The 23,456-nt window shown below is 37.1% G+C and overlaps 1 protein-coding gene across 1 annotated transcript in view; it reads right to left on the reverse strand.

The window, feature by feature from the left end:
- Window positions 1–23,456, reverse strand: part of LOC121321874 (paladin-like) — a 78,224-nt gene that overhangs the window by 23,439 nt on the left and 31,329 nt on the right. The gene's annotated exons all lie outside the window — the stretch shown is intronic.

Genomic DNA, 23,456 nt, shown 5'->3' on the forward strand with positions numbered 1-23,456 from the left:
TTACTTAACGCTGAAGATCAATACTTAATAAGCAAGCACCAGGATGTAAGAAAATGCTGCATATGTGTTCTCTAGATCTTTTTTAAACTACTCACGTACAGTACAGGAGACAATTGTTGGGGCGATAATCAGTGTTCAAGAGTGCGAATCAGGAATCCCTGCAAGTCTCTGAATGCTTACCTAATTCCAAATATACCAACTGTATTCCAAATTAGTTTTATTATGAGGTAAAATATCCATGGATTATATTAAACATGTAAATACTGAATGCATGCTTTCAATTAAGATGATGGATCTGTTTCACGTGTAAAAGATTCTCTGTGTTTTAAGAATGTAAACAAACAGAGGAAACTGTCATTTAATGAGCAAATTTTGCTGATTTGGGATCATTCAGATTACTGTTTGCATGCAGTGTACAAAGCACCTCTCTCTCTCTCACACTCGCTCTCTTTCGCCAGGAAGGAAGTGGCTGCCAGCTGTGTTCAAAATCAAACCATGCCCCTTCCCTGAAAAAATATTCCCACTTAAGTTATCAATAAACCATGTGTCTGTTTTCAGTCTAAAATATCACATATTACAGAAGCTTGTGGATGGCTTTGTGTACATTATTGAACCAAAAGCTCAAGCTCATCTACTGTGTGACTTCTCTTGTAAAACACATTATATAGTGGATGAAATAAAGTCTTTCAGTTTTATAATGAGACAGGTCTTGTGATACATTAAACATTAACCTTTACTGCAGTAGTTTTTCTTTCTTGTTTGCAATTTTAATATACTTTTTCCTCTGGGTACCCATTATTATTATTATTTTTTTTATTATTTATTTATTTATTTTTTTTAAAAAAGGGTGTCCTTAAAACAAAACATCTAGGAGCTCCCGAGTGGGGCATCCGGTAAAGGCACGCCACATGGAGTGCTGGATGCGCCCTATAGCCTGGAGGTCGCCGGTTCGAGCGCAGGTTATTCCATTGACGACGGTGGATGAGAGTTCCCAAGGGGAAGTGCACAATTGGCAGAGCTTCACCCAGGTAGAGAAGGAATAGGTCAGCCAGGGTGTCCACGGCTGACCGCATACCAGAGACTCCTGTGGACTGTCCGGGTGCCTGCGGGCTTGCCTGTAAGCTACCCAGAGCTGCGTTGTCCCCCAAAGCTGTAGCTCTGGAGGTGGCTGCATGATGGGCCTGCAGAGTGAAAAGTGGTCGGTTGATGGCACACGGTTTGGAGGACAGCGTGTGTTCGTCTTCGCCTCTCTCGAGTCAGCACGGGGTGGTAGCGGCGAGCTGAGCCTAAAATAACTCAATTGGCTATTTCAAATAAATGGGAACAAATTGGGGGTTTTTCTAATTGGCGACCATTTTTTATATTAATATATGTTTTTTATATATATATATATATATATATATATATATATATCTACTATATATTTATGTGTAGATGACTACTAGGAACCTTTATGTCTGGGAGTGCTTAAATTGAGATTGTCGTATTAACGATGTATACAGTAATTTTATTATCTAAAATTCAAATCTATTTAAAAACATATACAGTGCCTTGCAAAAGCATTCAGACACCTGACCAATTCTCTCATATTACTAAATTACAAATGGCACATCGAAATTTCGTTCTGTTCGATATTTTATTTTAAAAGACTTAAACTCAAAATCATTGGTTTCATGTTGGGAAATATTTTTAAGAAAAATAAAAAACTGAAATATCTTGCTTGCATAAGTATTCAACCCCCACAAATTAATATTTGGTAGAGCCACCTTTCACTGCAATAACAGCTTTAAGTCTTTTTGGGTAAGTATGTACCAGCTTTGCACACAGTGTTGGAGTGATTTTGGCCCATTCTTCTTGGCAGATTTGCTCCAGGTTGTTCAGGTTGGTTGGACGACGCTTGTGGACCGCAATTTTCAAATAGTGCCACAGATTCTCAATGGGATTGAGATCAGGACTTTGACTGGGCCACTGTAGGACATTCAACTTTTTGTTCTTGAGCCACTCCAATGTTGCTTTGGCCTTGTGCTTGGGATCATTGTCCTGCTGAAAGGTGAATTTCCTCCCAAGCTTCAGTTTTTTAGCAGACTGAAGCAGATTCTCTTGCAGTATTTTCTGTATTTTGCTCCATCCATTCTTCCTTCAGTTGTAACAAGATGCCCAGTCCCTGCTGATGAGAAGCATCCCCACAGCATGATGCTGCCACCACCATACTTCACTGTAGGGATGGTGTGTCTTGAGTGTTAGATTTGCGCCACACAGAGCGCTTTGAGTTTTGGCCAAAAAGCTCTATCTTCGTCTCATCTGACCACAAAACCTTTTCCCATATCGCAGCTGGGTCACTCTCATGCTTTCTGGCAAACTCCAGACGTGCTTTCAGATGGTACTTTTTGAGTAACTGCTTCTTTCTTGCCACCCTCCCATACAGGCCAGTGTTATGTAGAGCTCTTGATATGGTTGACTGGTGCACCATTACTCCACTCAGCCACTGAACTCTGTAGCTCCTTCAAAGTGATTGTTGGCCTCTCTGTGGCTTCTCTCACAAGTCTCCTTCTTGTCTGAGTGCTGAGTTTTGAGGGACGGCCTTTTCTTGGCAGTGCCTAGGTGGTGTGATGCAGCTTCCACTTCTTGATTATTGATCCATCTGTGCTATTGGGATATTCAAACACTTGGATATTATTTTGTACCCTTTCTCTAATCTATGCATTTGTATTACTTTTTCTCTAACTTCTGTAGAATGCTCTTTGGTCTTCATTTTCCTTCAGATTCACAGCCTTACCAATGATCCTTCAACAGTGGGGTTTTTATCCAGAAAATGTGACAGCAACTTTAATGGTTCACAGGTGGAGGCCAATGGTAAGGTAATTGTGTCCTCGTTAGGGCAATTTCTTTCATCGGTGCAAACTGGGAGCTTCCACAGCACAGGGGTTGAATACTTATGCAAGCAAGATATTTCAGTTTTTTATTTTACTTAAAATATTTCCCAACATAAAACCAATGTCACCTTACAATAACTGATTCTGAGTTTGTGTTTAAAAATAAAATATCAAACAGAACGAAATTTCAATGTACCATTTGTAATTCGGTAATATGAGAGAATTGGTCAGGGGTCTGAATACTTTTGCAAGGCACTGTATATATAAAAAAAAAACTTCCAATCTGACAATGATCAAAATATTTGTGGTTTTCTTCCTGAATAGCTGTGGTCAGACATTTATTTTAAAATTACTGGCAGTAAAACATCACTGACAAGGCTCATATTGGACTATGTGTCAGGAATGGCCAATATGATGCATACTTTTGATTGCTCATGGTGTATTAGGGTGCCTTGGCATGGAGTCAGCCTTAATTGCTCCAGAATGTTTTTAATGGAAAGGTTTGTCTTCCAGAAAAAAAGGTTAGTGTAGCATCAGTAGTCTGCCAGAGCAAAAGTAACCAGCATGCTGTCTACATAACAATGAAGGGGTTGGTGGCAATGGATCAAACTGAGATATTTCATTTTATAATTTAGAATGTTTCTTTCTGAGGTAGTGTATGCAAGGCAGCTCAACTTCCAGCAGTGGGAAAAATTGCAAGACACTTTTTACACACTAAAATACTGTACTTTACAGTGACTTTGGAAAACAGATGGCCTGGGGCATTTTGGATAAGTCTTGCTCATTTACAGCTTGAACCTACTGCATTATACATTTAAAATGCATGGCCTCTTCATCTCAGTGTGTCTGGATACCAGGAGGACACCGGAAAAGTAAACAAATTAAGTTAAAAAAAGGATGTATAGATACAATTATAGTGCCACATTGCACAGACAAACCATGTTCTGTCTATGTAAGAGGCTAAGGAACATGTCTTCTAATAATCCTGGGCTTTTTAGGGCAAAACCAGGCCTTGCTCAGTGTGAAAGGTGAAACCCATAACTCAGCAACCCTTTGAATCATAATCATAAATGTTCCAGAAACAGCCGTACACTGTGTGAAATAGTTTTTTGTCAAAACTGGACACCATTCCAGCACCAAAGAACCCAGGCTGACTTGACAAAGTCTGTTTTAAAATACAGCCTTAAAAATTATGCATATTCTGGAAAAACAATTAAAACATCATTTTAAAACATTACATAGTTTGGTCAACATATTTAATGACAATTATCTATACCTGTTAAAAACATTTATGCTCTTCCATAGGCTGTATAGAAAGATGTTCTGTGGGAAAGATGTATACTTTCCTACTCCTCTTTCTTTTGTTGGTAAACCTGGATTATGTGAAAGGTGTAGTAATGGGGGCGCTGTAAACAGTCTTCTTATTCATGCACAGCTGAAGGTCTTGGTCAGACACAGAGCCAAGTCTCTTACTGAGACTTGACCCCATGCTTCTATCCTGCCCTGAAGGAACCGCTCTCCACTGAATAAGCTGGCAGTTCATTTGACATAATGGTTTTATTTAAAGGATAATTTCCCTTTTTAGCTACTGGTTTAAATTCGGCAACCTAAAGGAGGCATCGACATCAAGAAAAAGTTCATTCTGATGGTCACAACCCAGTGTGTTTTGAAACCAAGGGTACCAACAGCGAATGACTTTGGCAGGCAATTGTACCTCTAAGAAAGGGTGCAGAACAGAGCTGGATTTGTAATCACATCATTACCCAGTAATGACTATTTCTTATAAGCAGGGGTCTACCTAAATCGCGATTTCACGGATATCGGCTAATTCAGGGGTCATCACAAAATTCACCTCTTTTACGGAGAGAAAAAAAGAAACCTTGTCTAAATGAACTACTGCACAACACAAGTGACGCAAACTACGTATCTTCCTTCTGTAGATAGGCTTTTTTATTCCTTCACCATCCTGTGTGCATTGCACAGGCAAAAAAAAAAAAAAAAAAAGACAAAAGACATTTACAAAAAAAAATATTCCAAAGCATTCTTGTTTACTGTTCAAATGACAACAATGTTTTAATCAGCCTATCGGTGTGTCTGTACTGGCTTTGTTGTGACCTGTACTGTACAGTAGGGGGTGGGACAAAGTCAGTGCTGCATTGTTATGATTTAGGTTGCTAAAATCTAGTTTTCAGCATTGGAGGTAAAATACCAGAAATGGACGACAACGCAAAAAAAGCAAAGTATATTTCAGCTAATGATGGTGTCAAGATATTTCCCAAAGAAACTGTACATGCAGATGGAGGTAATTGTTTTGCACATCTTGTAATATGTCTTTGGAGAAAATACGATCTATTGCTATTTAGCTTCAGAATCACACATTAAACGAAAGGCAGAGGCTGCTGAACAGAACGTAAAATAAAGAGCTTTCAGAAAACAAACTGGAAAGTCAACGCAGACAAAAAGTATTCCTGTCGGTTGTAGCCAAGTTAAATCAGTACTGCAGGTACGATCTAGCTCAGCCACCTCACTTCAAACAACATGCTGTTTACTTTTTAAACACAGTTAGAATTTTAGACCTGAATAGGCACATTTTCTTTGTTTTGACTCGATACTAATAAAATAAATTATTGGATGTGACAAATAACATGTCAACGAACGTGTTGCATATATTGCTTTATTAAAGAATGCCAGATGCCCTTGGGTAACCGAGTTTTGAGGCTGTTTCTAATCGATTTCCACATCCGTATAACTTGGCAAAGCTTTCTTTGCGTTACACTTCCAACCAATTCAGTGGATGCAGAACGTGCAGTCTCAATGTATGGGTAAGTCCACACCATACAGAGAATGTCGGCAGCAACTGCTAGGGGATGTTGCATGCTTGCCTTTATCAAATGACTGCACTCTGTTTTAGTAAGGAAGCAAGTACCACTGTTTTTAGGCTTTTATAGTGCTATGTTTGTCTACTTAGGTTTATTTAATGTTTAAACAGGTCTGTGAAATGTCCGTGAAATCCTAATTTTATTCAATAACCTACCCACGAAAAATACGTACATTTACAGATATTTATGTAGATACCTGCCTATAAGGAACAGGGTCAGACTGTGACCACTTTTTTAAAAAGGGGGACAAATTTTTAAAAAGTAATTAATTTTTCTTTAACGTATTGCCCTTTTCTCTACTCAGCATAAATGTTTAGGACATTAGGGCAGGGCGATTCAAATTTTGTCAGGTGATCATTTGGAAGACTCATGCCTGTGAAAACCTGTATTAACATTCATTTGAACTAAACAGTCATACTCTTACCAGCCAGTCCATCACATTTAGGGCTGATTTTGCTATAGACTCATTTGCTTAAGAACACTATTGTGCAAAATGATTCTGTACAAGCTGCACCATGTGTGTAAGTAAGTTACACAGAAATGGTTAGACCCATGGCATTACCAAACAAAATGTTGTATGTTACCTTTCCAGGAAACATTGGTAATTACCCAGTTATTATATAGTATTTACTTGCCTTTTCATACCCTGCAATGTAAAGTGCTGATAAATAATCTTATTATACAATGCAAAATGGAGAACTGTAAAAATTAGCTATTGCTCCTAAACCACCACTATAAAAGGAAAAATAAATGATCTCATCTACCCACCTTGAAATCACTGACCTACTAACAGGAGCTGAAGCAAACAGGTTCAGTTATAAATCACAGACCTCTTACACAGGTAGTGTTGTACATGTGTAAAGTGGCAGCAAATTGGAGGCTATACAAACTGATTCTCTAGGTTCTTATTCCCCTGCTGTGGCTTATCAAACTCACATTGTTCCAATAGAGAGCTTAGAGCTACCGACAGCTACCTATGAAACTAGGGCTGGAACTCAATGGCGTGTTGGGAATTAGAACTGTTTTGGAGGACTTGCAAAGAATTGCTTTTGATATCAGACCAGAGATGGGGTTAGGTCATAAAGTAACATGGTTCACTTTTTTTTAAATAATTATTTTGAAGGTATATTAAAGTTGTTTGTCTAAAATGCAGAAAATAATTTTAAACCCAATTTATCTGCCAAAAAAAAAGAAAAATGTTGAGATCTCAAATCGTTCATTACTATAAAAATCTCAATCATACGTATAATGATAAAAAATTATTTGTCTTTGCCAAAGTTTTAAATCAGCAAGTTCTCAAATCAAAGCAGATAACCTAGACGTGTAAAGATAATTAACTCTTTATATCATTTTATGTTTTACTAGAAACAGTGACATTTGCATAAATGTTACATTAGTTTAACATGTATAAATAAAAAGTATACTTACTTTCTTTATTCTAATCATTGTGTGCAATACAGAAAATGTGCATAGTGCAATCTCTATCACTAGTGCATTTCCCAGGTCTAAGCAGAGTTCAAGTTTCTGAAAATCAATAATGGCTATGTTTTACTAGCTGGTTGAATGCACAGCTCTCATTTTCCAGTCCAGACTGTGGTGTATATGTGTGTCAGATCTACCAGTCAGAGTCCATCAGACCCTCAATTGTTTCTCCCCAGAAGTAATGAAATCTCATACCCCTACTGTGTCACTTTATAATTGCACTGGCTTAGGGATAAAGTTTCTTATATGGCAAGTTCACATACACCCCCCACCCACCACAATATCTTGTTTCCAAGTTTACCACAATGTGTTCATAGATACAGAAACTTTTTCTAGCCTTTTAAAAAGGTCATTTATATACTCGGTGGCATTAGAATTTAGTTTTTGTAACCATCTGTTGATGCAGAAGTATCAATATAAACTTGCATTATAAGTGTATACTGTAGTGGAGCTCTGATTTTGACACTGCAAAGCTATACTATATATTGCAATGAACTGATCCAGAAATCTGCAGATTCACTAAAATAAATCTTTTCATTAACCTCCTTTAAGCATTTTTTACAAAAACAAATTTGTTTGTTTTACTTGAGCTTCATCACCAGAAGTGTTCCAGACTGTGAGGCCACTGCTAAGAAAAACTATCATCTGGCCTCAAGATGGGATTTTTTTTTTTTTTTTTTTTTTTTTTTTCCTTCAGAGGTGTCTGCAACAGACTTTTGAGTGGCTTGGGTCTTGTGCGAACACTTGCAAAAGAAAAACAGACTTATCCTAACGGGTTTTACAGATATTAAAAAACATTCACCCTACTGCCTATACCCCATTTATAGGCACATACCGAGCCAAAAGGTTAAAACAAAGTATATGAAAACTGAATTGCAGGCGCATCATATTTTTATGCAAGTCGAGGGTTTCTTTGAATAGAGATAGCATTATCCTGCATAGCACAACCTGTGCCATACCTCAAAGTTGAGGTTGTGGTTCAGAATGAAGCCAGCAAATATACATATGCCTGGACTGCCTATCAAATTCAAACAGCAGCAGGAGGAACACAACAAAGCCTTATACACCTTTTAGTTTGTAAGTTGTGTTGGCTTTCGGGGTGGTTTTGTGCCCAGTCCTTACACCAATACCAGTTTAGTCAGAAGTATTGTCCAGGACTGTTGCAAAGTTTCTACTCTGCATGGCACAGAATATTCATTGTTCATTGTCAGCTGTTTTCCTGCAAACTCCAGGGGCATCTCAGGACTTCAGCATGCTTGAGTTTGTGCCTCTGGCGTTACACTGTTATTGCAAGCTGATAAATAAACAACTAAAAATAAAAATAATACCTATAAAAACATCCATCCTGGAGCCTTAACCCTAAATCTTAACCCAGAGGTGAGAGTTATCTGACCCCGTCGCTCTCGCAATTTGAGAAGGAGATCATTTTATATGGAGTGGTACGAGAGGAGGAAGAGGTCATGGAATAGGTTCAAGTCATGGGCGTGTCTGTGACCTGCCTTCAGTAACTGTGATGTTCAGGATATTTTCTGTTCCAACACAGGCCAGAGGGAAGGGAAGTGATTACAAGCAAATTCTGAAGTTGTTACACTGGCCAAGCAGTTATGAGTCAAGGGTTTTTAAAGCATTCGAAACATTAAACGACTTCTATCTGCAGTCCAGAATTCTTAAGGAATGGGGTAACATTCATCAAGCTGTGTGTATCTGTATAACTGCTAATGTTATATTAGGTAACAACTTAATCAATCAAGCAGCCTTTTCTTCTTCACGTATCAAACAAATGCAAAGAGACAAAGTAGTTGCCAACAGTGTCAATTCTATTCCCTGTAATGGTATTTCAGACACAACCACTGCCACTTTTTGAAAAGAGTGATGTAACTGTTACATTAATGTTTATGAAAACTTTTACACAAAACACATACTTCCATCTTCTGGTTTTCCTTAATGTGATGTAGTCCATTGAAACCATTTGACTTTCAGACAATGGAACATTCCACTTCCAGTTCCATTCATCTATGAAATAGGGTTCAACACTATTTTTTTTTTTTAAAGTAACCATGTAATTAAGTAACCTGGATTAATAGGGTGACAAAATAACTTTTGACAATCATATGGAAGCATGCTCTATATATCTGAGCAGGCAGCACCTTTCAGAGGTTAACCAATCAATCACAATACTAAACAAAGTACCACAGGCAATGGTTATATGAGACAGATCATTATAAATAGCCAGAAGTTGAACATTAAAAATAAATATGGTAACATAAATGTAGGTGTCATGTACTAAATATGCATCTGAACCAATTGACCCACATACAACATGGTAAACGGGTATGAGCTACTAATGGCATGCAGAACCTCAGTCATCTCAAAGTTTTGTGTGAAACTATTTCACTAGGCTCTGACTTTAGCCAGGCACAAAAAGCAGTACAGAAAGCAGTGTCATCTAGTTTAAAGATGAAACAGATGAGAGTATGTTAACAGGATGGCTTTGCAGGGGTGACGTCAGACCAGAAGAAGGATGAAGAACAACAAAGGTAGGGCGGTGAATCTGTGACGCTACGCCATCCAGGGTTTTATTGTAAATAATAATAAACACAAAGATTTAAACAAAAACACATAAAACAGGACACGGCACTTAAAATAAGAAGGTAAACAAAACGGACAACACTAAATAAGACAGTGGACGAACAGACAAACAAGTACCGTGCTGGCACTTCCAGCACGTTGTAGCAATTGTTCTCAAAACCCCAAAAAACTTCTCTCTCCCGTTCTCCACTCACGAACACACAACCCCGAGTGAGTGAAAATATGCAGCTTTTATGCAGCTGTACCAAGACTCGATTGCTAATCAATCATTCAATTGGAGTCTTGGTACAACTGCACGTGAATTAATAAAAGTGCAATTCCCCGTCCTCACATAATATTTTACTTATATTTCAGTACTGTTTGACTTTGAAGCCAGTCAGTAGGTTATTTTAAGTAACATTAGCTTTAAAGTATTCTTTGCATAATAACAATGGTTAGAAAATGGTTATGTAAGGCCATAATTTAACACTTTATAATTATTATTAGTAGTAGTAGTAGTAATAAGCTCATGATGCTTTTTATTCAATTGATTTATTTACATGCTGTTAATTAAAATCCTAATTAACATTGTACATCATGACTTGTAATCATATTGACAAGCCATTTTGTCAGTGGAGTTCACTTAGGGTACAGCAGAATTAATTATGTAGCCTCCCTAATGACTTATTGTAAGCAAGTAAATACTTGTCCCATCAGTATTTGAAAGAATGTTTCCTGTAACATTATTCAACCATTTTCTGTTTTCTGTTACATTATACAACCATTTTCTACCAGCAATTTATCAAAATAGTAGTATTTTTCTGCTGCATATTTTAGCAGCAAAAACTCCTTGCTATCTTTCACTAGCAGGTCAAGCTGACATTTCTTCTAATAAACGGACTGCAGTCTTGTCCTCACGATGGAAGTACTTGGTAAAACTACTCAATATCAAAGGTTACATCTCTTTAAATGGACGTAAAACAGTCAACTTCTTGCAAGATGCCTTGTTCGTTTTGAATGAATGATTTTGTGTTGATGGGGGTATATTTTACATAACTGCAGTCTATTATTTGAAGGCATTAAATGTTCTCAGCGGAGGTACAGTATATATGAAATCAGCTGAACAAAGTAAATTGACTTTTAGTATGTTAGCCACTGTGCCTAACCTGTCAAAAGCCGCAACCGCTGTATGTTACGAAGTGTTCTGAACTAAAAATGCCTCACTACAGTGGAAAGAAAATTAATACAATGTCCTTGTATAGCAGCCATGTGTCACTATGATAGTAGTACATGGGGGAACCACTGTCCTAGAACATGTACAGTATTTGTCTATGCCAGATGCCTGGTAGTGCAAGTTTGTCTCGAGTACATTAGTTTCAGGTTAAGCAGATACAAGTTATAAAAAAGGTGGTTTGAACTTTTGGTAACACACATTCATGTATGCTTACACCAGTTATAATAATGTTCTATGACCACATTTATTATTTAGTCTCATCAGCACCCAATAGCTAAACTATGACCAGAAATGTGAATGTGAAATAACAGCTCTCATCAAAACTACACTCTCACACTATCCGAGCAATCTGACCATGGTCTACACTGTTGACATTGAAGTTAGCAGGCAGTTCAACTGCAGAGCTATTTCTATAAACATTCCTCCAAACCCATACAGAAGCCTGGGAGTTATAGAAGCAAAATGCATTTTGGCAACTTTGTTGCGTCCTTTACATGCTTGCGCCACAGATATAAGGATATGGTTGAAAGCATTCTTGTGGTTTTCTATGCTGATATTCTGGGTTCCTAGACCAGATATGTTAGACCAGAGGGAAATGACAGTTGTTCTGTGAACAGTTATATAGCAATGGTCACTGCAGTAGAAGTTTGCAAAAATAGAATAACAGTGTTGAAGCCAAGTGAACAGATTAAAGTTTGATTAAAACTAAGTTCAGATGACCTGCCTTTGAGGCTCTGCCATTATATGGAGTAATAGTTTTTTAGAGCCATTTGGTGATCTGTTCAGTATTATTAAATTGTCCTTTTCACATCACTTTTCCTCATCAACTTCATTTATTAAGGCTTTTCTAAACCACTTGTCTCACAGGCCTCATCATTTTCTACCCACTTGTTTCTGAAATACCTGAACTTGCATTTTCATCATCATGGTCAGTAAAACCTTAATAACTTCTTGTCTGCACTGCTGGTTATTATTGTATTTTTATGCAATTTCATCCATTTGACATTTAAGGTGAGTGGCACATTTGGCTCTATATGACTGCAATTTTGAAGGCAGCTTTAATTAAGGTATACAATTTAAGTGCTGGAGAAAAGGCTTTTCCTCTATTGCCACATATTGTTATCTGCAAATTCTCAGCCTTGCTACCTATTTTAAAAGCAATTGGACAATACTAATCAGCTAAACCACTTACATAATTTAAAATAGCCTTTTTACTTTAAATTCCATTGAATTTACCGTCTATAAACCTTGTCTCATTCCTGTATTAACAACAAGTGAAAGGATCAAAACCTGACATGACTTTCCAGCCTAATGACCAAAAAATATCAACCCATGTGAAACTCCAATTTAGACTGCCTTTTTGTTTCCAGAGATAGTAAATAACAAATCATATTTCTGTAATGAATGAAATGCTCAGAAATCTGAATTAAATTGGAAAACCTTTTACTGTTTAAAAGGGGTAGCAAACATGCAACTTGTTTTTATTGAGCCCTTCTGTGTTTACTCCCCATTTTTCCCATTACAGATTCAAGGACTGATACAGTCTGCACTCTTCGTTGGATTAACACCCTCTGGCATGCAAACTGAAGAGAGCTGTCCCCTTCATGTTAGGAGGCTGATGTCAGTCGCAGGTGATACAGCTTAATCTCATCCTTTAATAAGGTCTAATCCCTTCACTGCTAGAGGTTTCCTCCTGAACTTGGGACTGAATCATTTCAAAGTCAAATTTCTTACAAGCCTCTAAAGGAAACATAGAAAAACAATATATTATTGTTTTTTTTCAACACAATCTGAACTTTTCAGTAATGTTACATGTTTGGGCATATCTGGTCAACTGATTGAGAATACTGCAGGCTAAATGTTATTTAAAAAAAAAAAAAAAGTTTTCTATGTAACTTTAAATCTCTGGAAAAGTTATTTCTTAACACGGTAATAAGACAAATTGTACGTCTCACATTGTCAATATGTTTACTACATTACATATGAAGAAAACATTTTTATTACAGTTATGTTTGTCACAGCTGCTTAAACATTTTTATTAAAAATAAAACAAAAAAGTAGAACATCTATAGGTCAAATGGTCTTTGTGTTTCACAGTGTGAACTTTGGGGTATATAAAAACGAGGATGTTTTCTAAAACTAGATAGATACAAAATTCAAACTATATGACATTATTCTGCTTGGAATAAATGTACAGCACATGACTGCCTTACATATATTAACTTTTTTGTGCCTTTATTCTCTATTTTCTGACCCCTCTCCACAAACTGTATCAAAGCAAGTTGGGAAACTATATACATTCTGAAACTGTGGGTTGAGAGGATTACAATGGTACTAGACTCATAAACATGAGGTGAACTTTAACCCCTCTTGCATATGCATAGGATATCATATACCTAATATTCATTTTCAAAATTACTACCTCACATCCAACTGGCAAGATAACCCTCAAATTTTGTGCATGTTTCAAAAAAGTGCTTTAAAAAAACTAGAAAATGTTATACTTTTTGAAGGGCCAAATATTGATATTAACAATACTAAAAATATATATATATATATATGCAAAGGATTACAAAACTTCACATGTAATCCCAAAGCTAGATTTCCACGTTCTGCAGGTTCTAAGGTTTGCAGAGATATCAACCAAGTTTACTTTTACATGAGGTTCCTGGCTGCAATAAGCCTCAAGCAAGACACACAGTGACAGGCATTTTGCATCATAATTCTGCCGACATTGGCACCTCGCCATATTTAGCACGGCAAAGCTCCCTGTAGATAGCAAAGCAACCAGGGACAACTATATGTTTTCTGAACACAGAAGCCTTCCACACATGATCTAAAATTTTGGACGCGATTGGTAACTCACACTCCTGCAGCAGTGCAGGGCGCGGTCAAATGCTTGTGTACAATATACTATATAGAAGCAGCCTGCAGCAATTAACAGCGATTGATTAGTTCTGAAAAGAACTGTTGAAAACAAAATCAAGTTTGCCAAAAATAGCTCTTTGGGTCTGCTAAATGTCATCACGACCTGCTCAGGTCAAAGCACGGTCTGAAAAAAATGTATTTTGCTGACATCACTTCCTGGATATTAGACAAAACAACACAGAGCAATCCTATAGGCCAATTTAGGCATCAATCATGCACTGTTTGACTGACGTGTTCAGGATTATATAAGATAATAATAACTTGCATAAGGAAAGCCATACATTGATGCATGTTATATTCAAGTGCATATTATATGAACTGGATTACAGCACATGCCATAAAATCAATTATTTTTTTTAATTTTTTTTTTAAGTATTCATTTCTATAAAACAGATGTGTTTGTTTTTTTGCACCTGATAGTCCCTGTTCAAAACAATTTAATATTAATGTACTGAAACAGCCTGCTTAGTCCAATAAATTGCAATGGAGGCACTGCTCACGTGGATTTTTGTTAATACCAACAAAAATTTTGGGGCACAGAAGTCCCACAATAATTTGCCTAAGCTATTAAATGGCAGAGTAGCAGTAACGTTTAATTTCCACATTGCCTAAAAAACTGTATTCATTGAAGGGGCAGCTATTATCAGGATACATTTAACTGGCACCTTCATTTCAACCCACACACCCTCAGCCACACTTTGGCACCCTCAATAAGCTCTGAACAACAGCAATATATTGACCATATCATATACTAAAGAGAGATAAAGGAGTGCCAACCACATTGTCTTAACAAACATTGGCTTTTTTAACAGTATAACTTGTACCCATTGTATTGTGTTGAGAATCTTTTGGTTTTTGACTTGTTTTTCCATGCAATTCTGGACAATGAAAATATTTAAAATAAAGTGAAAAGTTAAGACCTTCTTAAAAGACAATCCCATAACTTGTAAAAGGCTTAATTAAACAACAGCTAAACCATTTATTTTGTATAATTTCGTCAATGAGTCAAGCCATTTTAAAAGAACAGAACAAAACTGTAGGTTTATGATATCTACAGTGCTCACCCTTTATAACGGTATAGTGGGGAGCCATAGTTACAAGACACTGCTATTTGTGTTCCGCCTTATAACGAGTATAAAAGAGCTACTGTAATGGCATTATGGAGCAAATGGGAGCCACAATCCTACCGTGTTATAACCGATTCCACACTATAACAGGGTGTGTTATAACAGGCGAGCACTGTATTATGCATTTTTTAGTGTTACATAAGTCTGCCGTTCAAAAGTGTTTTTTGTTTGTTTGTTTTTTGTTTAATTCAAAAGGTAATCAAATGCCATCTATAGGGTCAGTAAAATGGCAAATACCATTTTCCTTTCTAGCATGTCAGGGCAATAGGTCTAGGAACTTTAGACACCAACAGTGAGGCAAAGCATTTAACCCTTTCCTTCTTACGGAGTGGAATCCTGCATAATGAATACCAGTTCATTGTTGGTAAACAGGACTAGGTTTCTGAAACAGGCAATGTTTCTTAAGTTTTAAAAAGACCAAAATGCACCATGTATCATGCCTTTGATGTAGATAGGAGTAGTTACAAAAAGGTTCTGAATAGTTTCTTTCTAGTTTTATACAATTAAAGATTTTAATCCCATTAGAAAATGTCCCTTAGGCCCAGAATGCCTCCCCCCTTGGCAGTGTAGACATTATGTAGTTTCTTAAACAAACAAGACAAATGTTGTATCGCCCCAGTCGCAGTGTTACTCAATGGCTCTTTTAAATCAAGCCGATTTTCCAGGATGGCTCCATTCAACACCCCTGTGCTGCGAAATTGGCCAGTCTACACGGGTCCACAGAAGAATGGACCCTATTGAAAACAGTGAAGATCTCCCATGCTCAAACCATCTTTGATTATCTACTGTATAGCTGCAGATCAACACAAATATTCAATAGCAACTGATTATGATTGGTTCCTACTGTGTGAAGCATCACAGCTGTGAAATAAACAAACAAAAACATGCCGCTTGCTGTATCAGGTGACTGTTATGTCTGTATAAATATTCCCAAATTCACCTGCTCAGATTAAATTCAAAGCCAGGTCTTGCAACTCAAGTGAAATATTTTATTCTGTAGCCAGCTACTACAAATATTTCCCTTGGCACTGGCTTGTAAACACTGGGAATTAGACATTAAAATAACCATCCCAGTTATTGCTGAGAGTCTCTTTATATACCTGAAGAGTGCCCTGCACCTCAAATATAAGAACTTGCTTCACAGGCTGGATGGTGTATTTACAAAATATTACTTTTGGCAAGCAAGCCTAAACCCAGTTCTAATTGGCCTACTTACGTCAAATATGTTTACCATAGTTACTGTGTCTGAAATCATATTATCTTTCCTTTTCTTTCTTCATCATACTCATCAACCTCATTTCAGCCCACTACTGGATCAAGGCTTCTACTCTCCATTTCTTGTTGTCTGTGAGGCATAAAGTTGTCAGACTTGTGGTCTAGTTATTTTCATTTCTCCACGCTGCCTGTCCTGATTAATTCAGCTTCCATCTCGCTCCCTTCCTGATAGCGTCCACTGCCACTACCTTCATCACCAAAAAGGTCTTCCTTGTTATCTGTGGTATAATTTCTTTCCATTACTCTCTCTGGTCCATACAGACCCAATTCACCTTTTTCCAAAAAATTGGTTTATACTGCCTTTTGCAATTTAATATCTCAGGGTGCTCTAAAATGACAAAATAGAATTAAATGCATAGCACATTAAAAAACAGTACCTTGTCTCAAATGAAAAAAGTACCTGTACCTGTAATTAACAGAGAAGCAGGTAACATCATCCACAGTTTAAAGTTAAAAATACTGTTTGCATTTAGGATTGTACAGAAGCCCCCTTACTATACTATGGCCTCATATACACCACAAACGATTACCAATTCTAAAATCTTCGAACCACATCCTGCAAAAACAGTCGCCAGACACTGTAACTCATTCCTACCAATATACACAAAACTAAAAGATGGAACAATTGCAGTATGTCGCTGCTACAAATGTCATATCTTATTCATCATGTTATACCAATGAACCCAAATGTGTTTTGTAGGAATTAAAGTTAGGAACCTACAGTAGTTTGCTGAGAACGTAAAGTATATTTGGATATTAGCAAATTACAGTAACTATCTGAACAATTGTTGGAGATGTAAAGAAGGTATATACAAACAGATTAAACAGATACCTACTCGTAGATCGGAGACTGCCACACTGAGGGAGAGAAGGTGGTGGGGGGCAAAATAGGCTGATTGTGTCCTAAAATCTCATTGTTGTCTTATGAAGACTGGCCACTTGATCAGGCGTGTGGGGACACATGGCTGTGATGCTGGGCTGATGCCTGCAGAAGCGCTATGCCACCCCACAGAAACAGGGCTCCAATATGAAGGACCACAAAGAAAGCTAGCGAATTAATGATTAATACCTATATTTCTAAAGGGATAATGTCGAACATTGCAATACATATGGACTATATTTCACTTTAGCCTGATGCTACCCTACAAATAATTATGAAAGAGTGGTGGGAACAGGGAATAATTTAGTTAGGCAGCCCTAAGACATAAAACTAAGATTTTTTTCAATAATATTAATGGCATTTGCTTGTCCTGTATCCCACTTTAGTTTCCTTCAGAAAACTAAAACTGTTGCCAGAGGGTCAAAGTTTGAAATGACTGCTGTTAAAAAGCTTCTTAAGCCCCTTTCACACTGGCATGCTCTACCCAGATCAGAACCTAACTGGGTAGCACCCAGGTGTCATGAGGGTCAGGTACACAATGCGCGTATCAATGCCTCGGAAGCAGCTTGTTACTGACGTTTCCGTCCAAGCTTCTCTGGATTGAAACGTCGGCCAAATTTTTAATTGGAGCAAATGTTTCTACCCTGGCGCAATCTGACTCGCTCTGTGTCTCAATCAACAAAAATATGGCTAAATAGAATAAACAAACATTCCTTGAGGAAGTGAAACTTTCACGCAGGAGTGGCTGTTTGTTATTGTGTCAGCTCACGAACAGCAGGCAAGCATTTTGTCTCGCATTTTAACCTGGGTCCGACCCAGGTACGTGATTTCTGGACCCGGGTAGGCATTCCAGTGTGACAGAGGCTTTAGAGGGTAAGCGACAAACAGGCCCCATCGTTATACAACAGGCCATTTTGTAAGTTGTAATAGAAGGTGGATTTGAAGGTTGTCAAATACAATTACATTTTCATTCTTTAAATTAGTATTGTCTCTGTAAGTTGTGCCTGTACGCTTAAATTCTTACAAATGTACACCAAAATAAAGCTTGACAACTTAAATTTAGAAAGAGGATTATATTACTGTGTGAATTGGTTTCACAGACCCTGATTAGCACTACTCTTGGACTACCTCACCTAAACGAACATAAATCACATAATAATAATAATAACGTTATAGTGATAATCTGGGTCTGTGATCCAGTCATTTATCTTGTTTGTACCTTGGGTTATAGATAATAAAATGCAGTAAGATAACTGTTTTTTGTAGGCTCTAAGTACGTAATATTTAGGTTTTATGCTGTTGTGGACCTAAAATGAAGTCCTTCTCAAACCATCCTGTTGCTAGTTCAAGTCCATCTGGCATTACTTAGCCCCTCCCCCCAGCAGTCTCAAAGAGGCCAAAAGGCCCTAGATTTTGGGGAGTGTGAATCTGAAGGGGATATTGTAGAGGTTTCTCTACAGTGGCATGGGTTAGAGGTGCACCACGGGAACAGCTAAGGAAAAACAGCAGCATCAGTCTCCTACAAGAAAATAAAAGTCTCCTTAACATTACCTTTATCCCTGGTGTAAACTAAAACAGCTATCTGAAAGTTGTAATGGGAAGAACAGCCTACTGGGGACTCAAGTCCAGGCTTAGTCTGCTGCTGACTCAGCCTGTGTAATAAGAACTAGAAAGCTTGCTATATATTGGTAGTCTATGACCAAGTTACAAAAAACAGTGACTGATCCTAAGCAAGTACACACCGAGTGCACATTGCTGTTTAGCTCCCATACTATGGAAGATGACCATGGCCATTTCCATGGATGTTTTATTTAATTTCACTACACTGTAGACCAATCCTAACTATATGTATGTGTGTATATACACACACACACACACACACACACACATATATATATATATATACACACACACACACACACATATATATATATATATATATATATATATATATATACACACACACACACACACACACACACACACACACACACACACACACACACACTGCAAAGCTTGTGAGGCATCATAGTTTACTACACATGTTTTTCAATGCATTCTAGTGAATTTTATCATTCTTTTACTTATGTAATGATTGTTCAAGTACACATAAACAATACAAACACTATCATCTTTCGCATTTCTATTTATTTGGAACAATCAGATTGAAAACATCAACACATTTGACAACACTCCCCAATGGGCCCTAGTGTATATCAATCTAATCATACAATATAAAATTGCAGTGGATTGGAACTTCAATATCTTAAACTCCACACATTATGATGCCAGCCAAAAAAAAAAAAAAAAATTATCGAACTCTTTTGAAATAGACTGCTCCTGCTACCTTCAGGCTAGTATTAGGAATGTAAAAGACTGGACGTATATACACTGTATGCGTTCCATGGAAGAATGGGATCAAGCACTGACCCAGATCAGAGTTAATTCAGTATTAAACTTTCTACAAGAAGAACTTTAATTAAATTCTCTCTTGGCAATACATCGCAAAGTATTTTTTATTATTCACTTAACAGTTAGTGTATGCCAGGTTTGGGCAAAGTAGTCCAGCTTTTAGTTCATGATTTAACTGAAGTAATAACCTGGAGAGGCAAGGTGCTCTAGGACCACAACAAGGCAGCCATGGTGTAAAGACGATGTAACACGAGGCAACTTTCAAGCAACTCTTTCAGGCAACAGTTGCAGCAACTAGTTTCCTGCGGCTTTGTCAAGCAATTTCCTCCAGGTTGCTCAAAACTAGATCATTTTGATTTTGTTGAAGTGTTTCTGGCAAATTCGGTGAAACAACAAATCATGATCCAGATTTACGTCATGTGACCTCTAGACGCTGACTGAGGGGAAAAAAAACATGGCTACCGAGAAGAGACCACAGTGGGGAACAAAATAAATCGCATTGATCGAACGGTCTGAAAGTAAGTTACATACATATTTTAAATGTTAAATCATGTTATTTACGTTATAGCTTAGTTAAATTATTTCACAGTGTTAAAAAAAAATCGCAAGGCCTAGTCTGTACTGTGAAGCCTGGGGGTAGAGTATGGGTTAATTGTTTCCTGAAAAAGTTGCCATTGGAAGTTGCCTCGTGTTACATTGGCTTAAGACATATTACTGTGGGTTTCTCCATGTAGGAATGTTAAAACCTGCAGTCCTTAATTTCAGGATGTAGGGCAATACTTATCACAGCCAAATACCAGATGTCTGATTAAGAAGCGGTTAAGAGCCAAGAGAGGGTAATGTTACTGAACATCCCATTATCTAACATAAAAAAGCTTTACTGAGAGACTACACCACCAGCTTCTCAAAAGGGCAAGCCATGAGCACTTGATCGTTATAGCTCCCACTGTATACTAAAGATTGCAATGAGTCAACGCTATTAGCTAATATCACAGCACCATTCATAAGATTCAAGACATCCCGTGATGTGGCAAGGAATGGCTTTTGACACAAGCAAGACCTATGTATTAACGTCACAGAGCTATAATTAGGGTAATGACTTTGAAACTAGAAAAAGAGTGAACCTATATATGACACTAATTGAGTAGATGCTTTATAAAGAACATGAACCAAAAATTTCTGAGATTACAAATTTAGCAATAAAAATACTTCCCTACTATTATAATCCCTTTCACTTTGTATGCATTAACTCATGTGGTAGACAACTTTCACATGCAAGGAATAGCAGACAGGCTCCAAATAGTATTTATTTTTATTTCATAACCTCATAATTATATGCTGATGTCACCGGCCCAAAATCAGCATCCAATATTACAAATATGAGTATGAACAAAATCATGTCCCTACATTATATATTGTATACTTGAAGTCTCTCTTCAGAATCGTGAGATGATTCTATTATGAGTGCTGTTAAAAATGCTGCATTCTTGAATGTCAAATTTATACAGAAAAGCTCTGAATGCAAGGAGGATACTTACAAATTGATTTACATAAAAAAAATACAGAGGTCATGGACAGTAAAACAGCAAATTTAGTTCCCAATGTAAATGACTATATACTTTGCCAAAACACTGTCATTTATCAGATATAAATACTGAATAGATTTAAATGCAAAATGTGTTTAACTACACAAACTTATAGTCCTTGCTGTATTACTTGAGAAGGCTCTGCAATTGCTTTTCCGTGTCGGTTTTGATGGATGCGGCACATTAAGTGTGAAATGTATTATTCTGGTCATAAATCCCAATTTGAATATGACATGATGGGGTCAGTAACACTATACTCAGCAACTAGTAATCAACTTAGATAAGTAATAAAGATATCTGTCTGTGCACACAGTTCTCTATAAAAAAAGCTTGTTTTTCTTCAGAAACACCCTTCAATTCTTGCTCTCAGCTGTAAGTAATTGGTTTACACAGTGGACCATGCATTAACGTGCCTGAATAAATAGAAAATAATACTGAAATGCATTGGCTTACAAAGTCACCAGAAAAGCTGAAAATAACAAAGGCATTAGCTAAAACCTCAGGAGCTTTACTGTACAAGTTGGTCAATTGGAAGTTTTTGTAGCGAAGATCAAGATACACTCAAGTCCATCCATAATCTTCCATCTGTTCCTATGTCCCTAGGTTATGGAATGCCCTTCCCCAAAAAATTAGGGACTCTGAATCCTTGGATGTTTTTAAATCTTGCCCTAAATCTTATTTGTTTAAAATGGCTTTTTTTTTTTTTTTAAGATTTAATGGTTTTGATATTTTTCTTATTGTATATTTTTATATTGTGTTCTTATGCACAGCGCTTCGTTATGACTTGTCATGAAAGGCGTTTTATAAAATTATTTTTATTATTATGATGATGATGATGATGATGATGATGATGATGACTACAATTAAACACAGCTTTCAATAAAAAGCTGTACAAACACACACACACACACATTATATATATATATATATATATATATATATATATATATATATATATATATATATATATATATATATATATATATACACACACAGAGCTCTGGAAAAAATTAAGAGACCACTGCAAAATTAAAAATTATCAGTTTCTCTGGTTTTACTATTTATAGGTATGTGTTTGGGTAAAATGAACATTTTTGTTTTATTCTATAAACTACTGACAATATTTCTCCCAAATTCCAAATAGAAATATTGTCATTTAGAGCATTTATTTGCAGAAAATGACAACTGGTCAAAATAACAAAAAAGATGCAGTGTTGTCAGACCTCGAATAATGCAAAGAAAATAAGTTCAGATTCATTTTTAAACAACACAATACTAATGTTTTAACTTAGGAAGAGTTCAGAAATCAATATTTGATGGAATAACCCTGATTTTCAAGCACAGCTTTCATGCGTCTTGGCATGCTCTCCACCAGTCTTTCACATTGATGTTGGGTGACTTTATGCCACTCCTGGCGCAAAAATTCAAGCAGCTCGGCTTTGTTTGATGGCTTGTGACCATCCGTCTTCCTCTTGATCACATTCCAGAGGTTTTCAATGAGGTTCAGGTCTGGAGATAGGGCTGGCCATGACAGGGTCTTAACCTGGTGGTCCTCCATCCACACCTTGATTGACCTGGCTGTGTGGCATGGAGCATTGTCAGAGTTGGGGAACACTGTCAGAGCAGAAGGAAGCAAGTTTTCTTCCAGGACAACCTTGTACTTGGCTTGATTCATGCGCCCTTCACAAAGATAAATCTGCCCGATTCCAGCCTTGCTGAAGCACCCCCAGATGAGTCCAATTTTCAGCTTTGCCCAACACCTGGTCATCTAATGGTTAGACCTGGAGAGGCCTACAAGCCAGATTGTCTCGCACCCACTGTGAAATGTGGTGGAGGATTGGTGATGATCTGGGGGTGCCTTCAGCAAGGCTGGAATCGGGCAGCTTTGGTATGAATCAAGCCAAGTACAAGGTTGTCCTGGAAAAAAACTTGCTTCCTTCTGCTCTGACAATGTTCCCCAACTCTGAGGATTGATTTTTTAAAGGAGGACAATGCTCCATAAATCTGAACTTATTTTCTTTGCATTATTCGAGGTCTGACAACACTGCATCTTTTTTGTTATTTTGACCAGTTGTCATTTTCTGCAAATAAATGCTCTAAATGACAATATTTTTATTTGGAATTTGGGAGAAATGTTGTCAGTAGTTTTTAGAATAAAACCAAAATGTTCATTTTACCCAAACACATACCTATAAATAGTAAAACCAGAGAA

Source organism: Polyodon spathula, chromosome 10 (genome assembly GCF_017654505.1).
Source record: "Polyodon spathula isolate WHYD16114869_AA chromosome 10, ASM1765450v1, whole genome shotgun sequence".
NCBI classification, from domain to species: Eukaryota; Metazoa; Chordata; class Actinopteri; order Acipenseriformes; family Polyodontidae; genus Polyodon; species Polyodon spathula.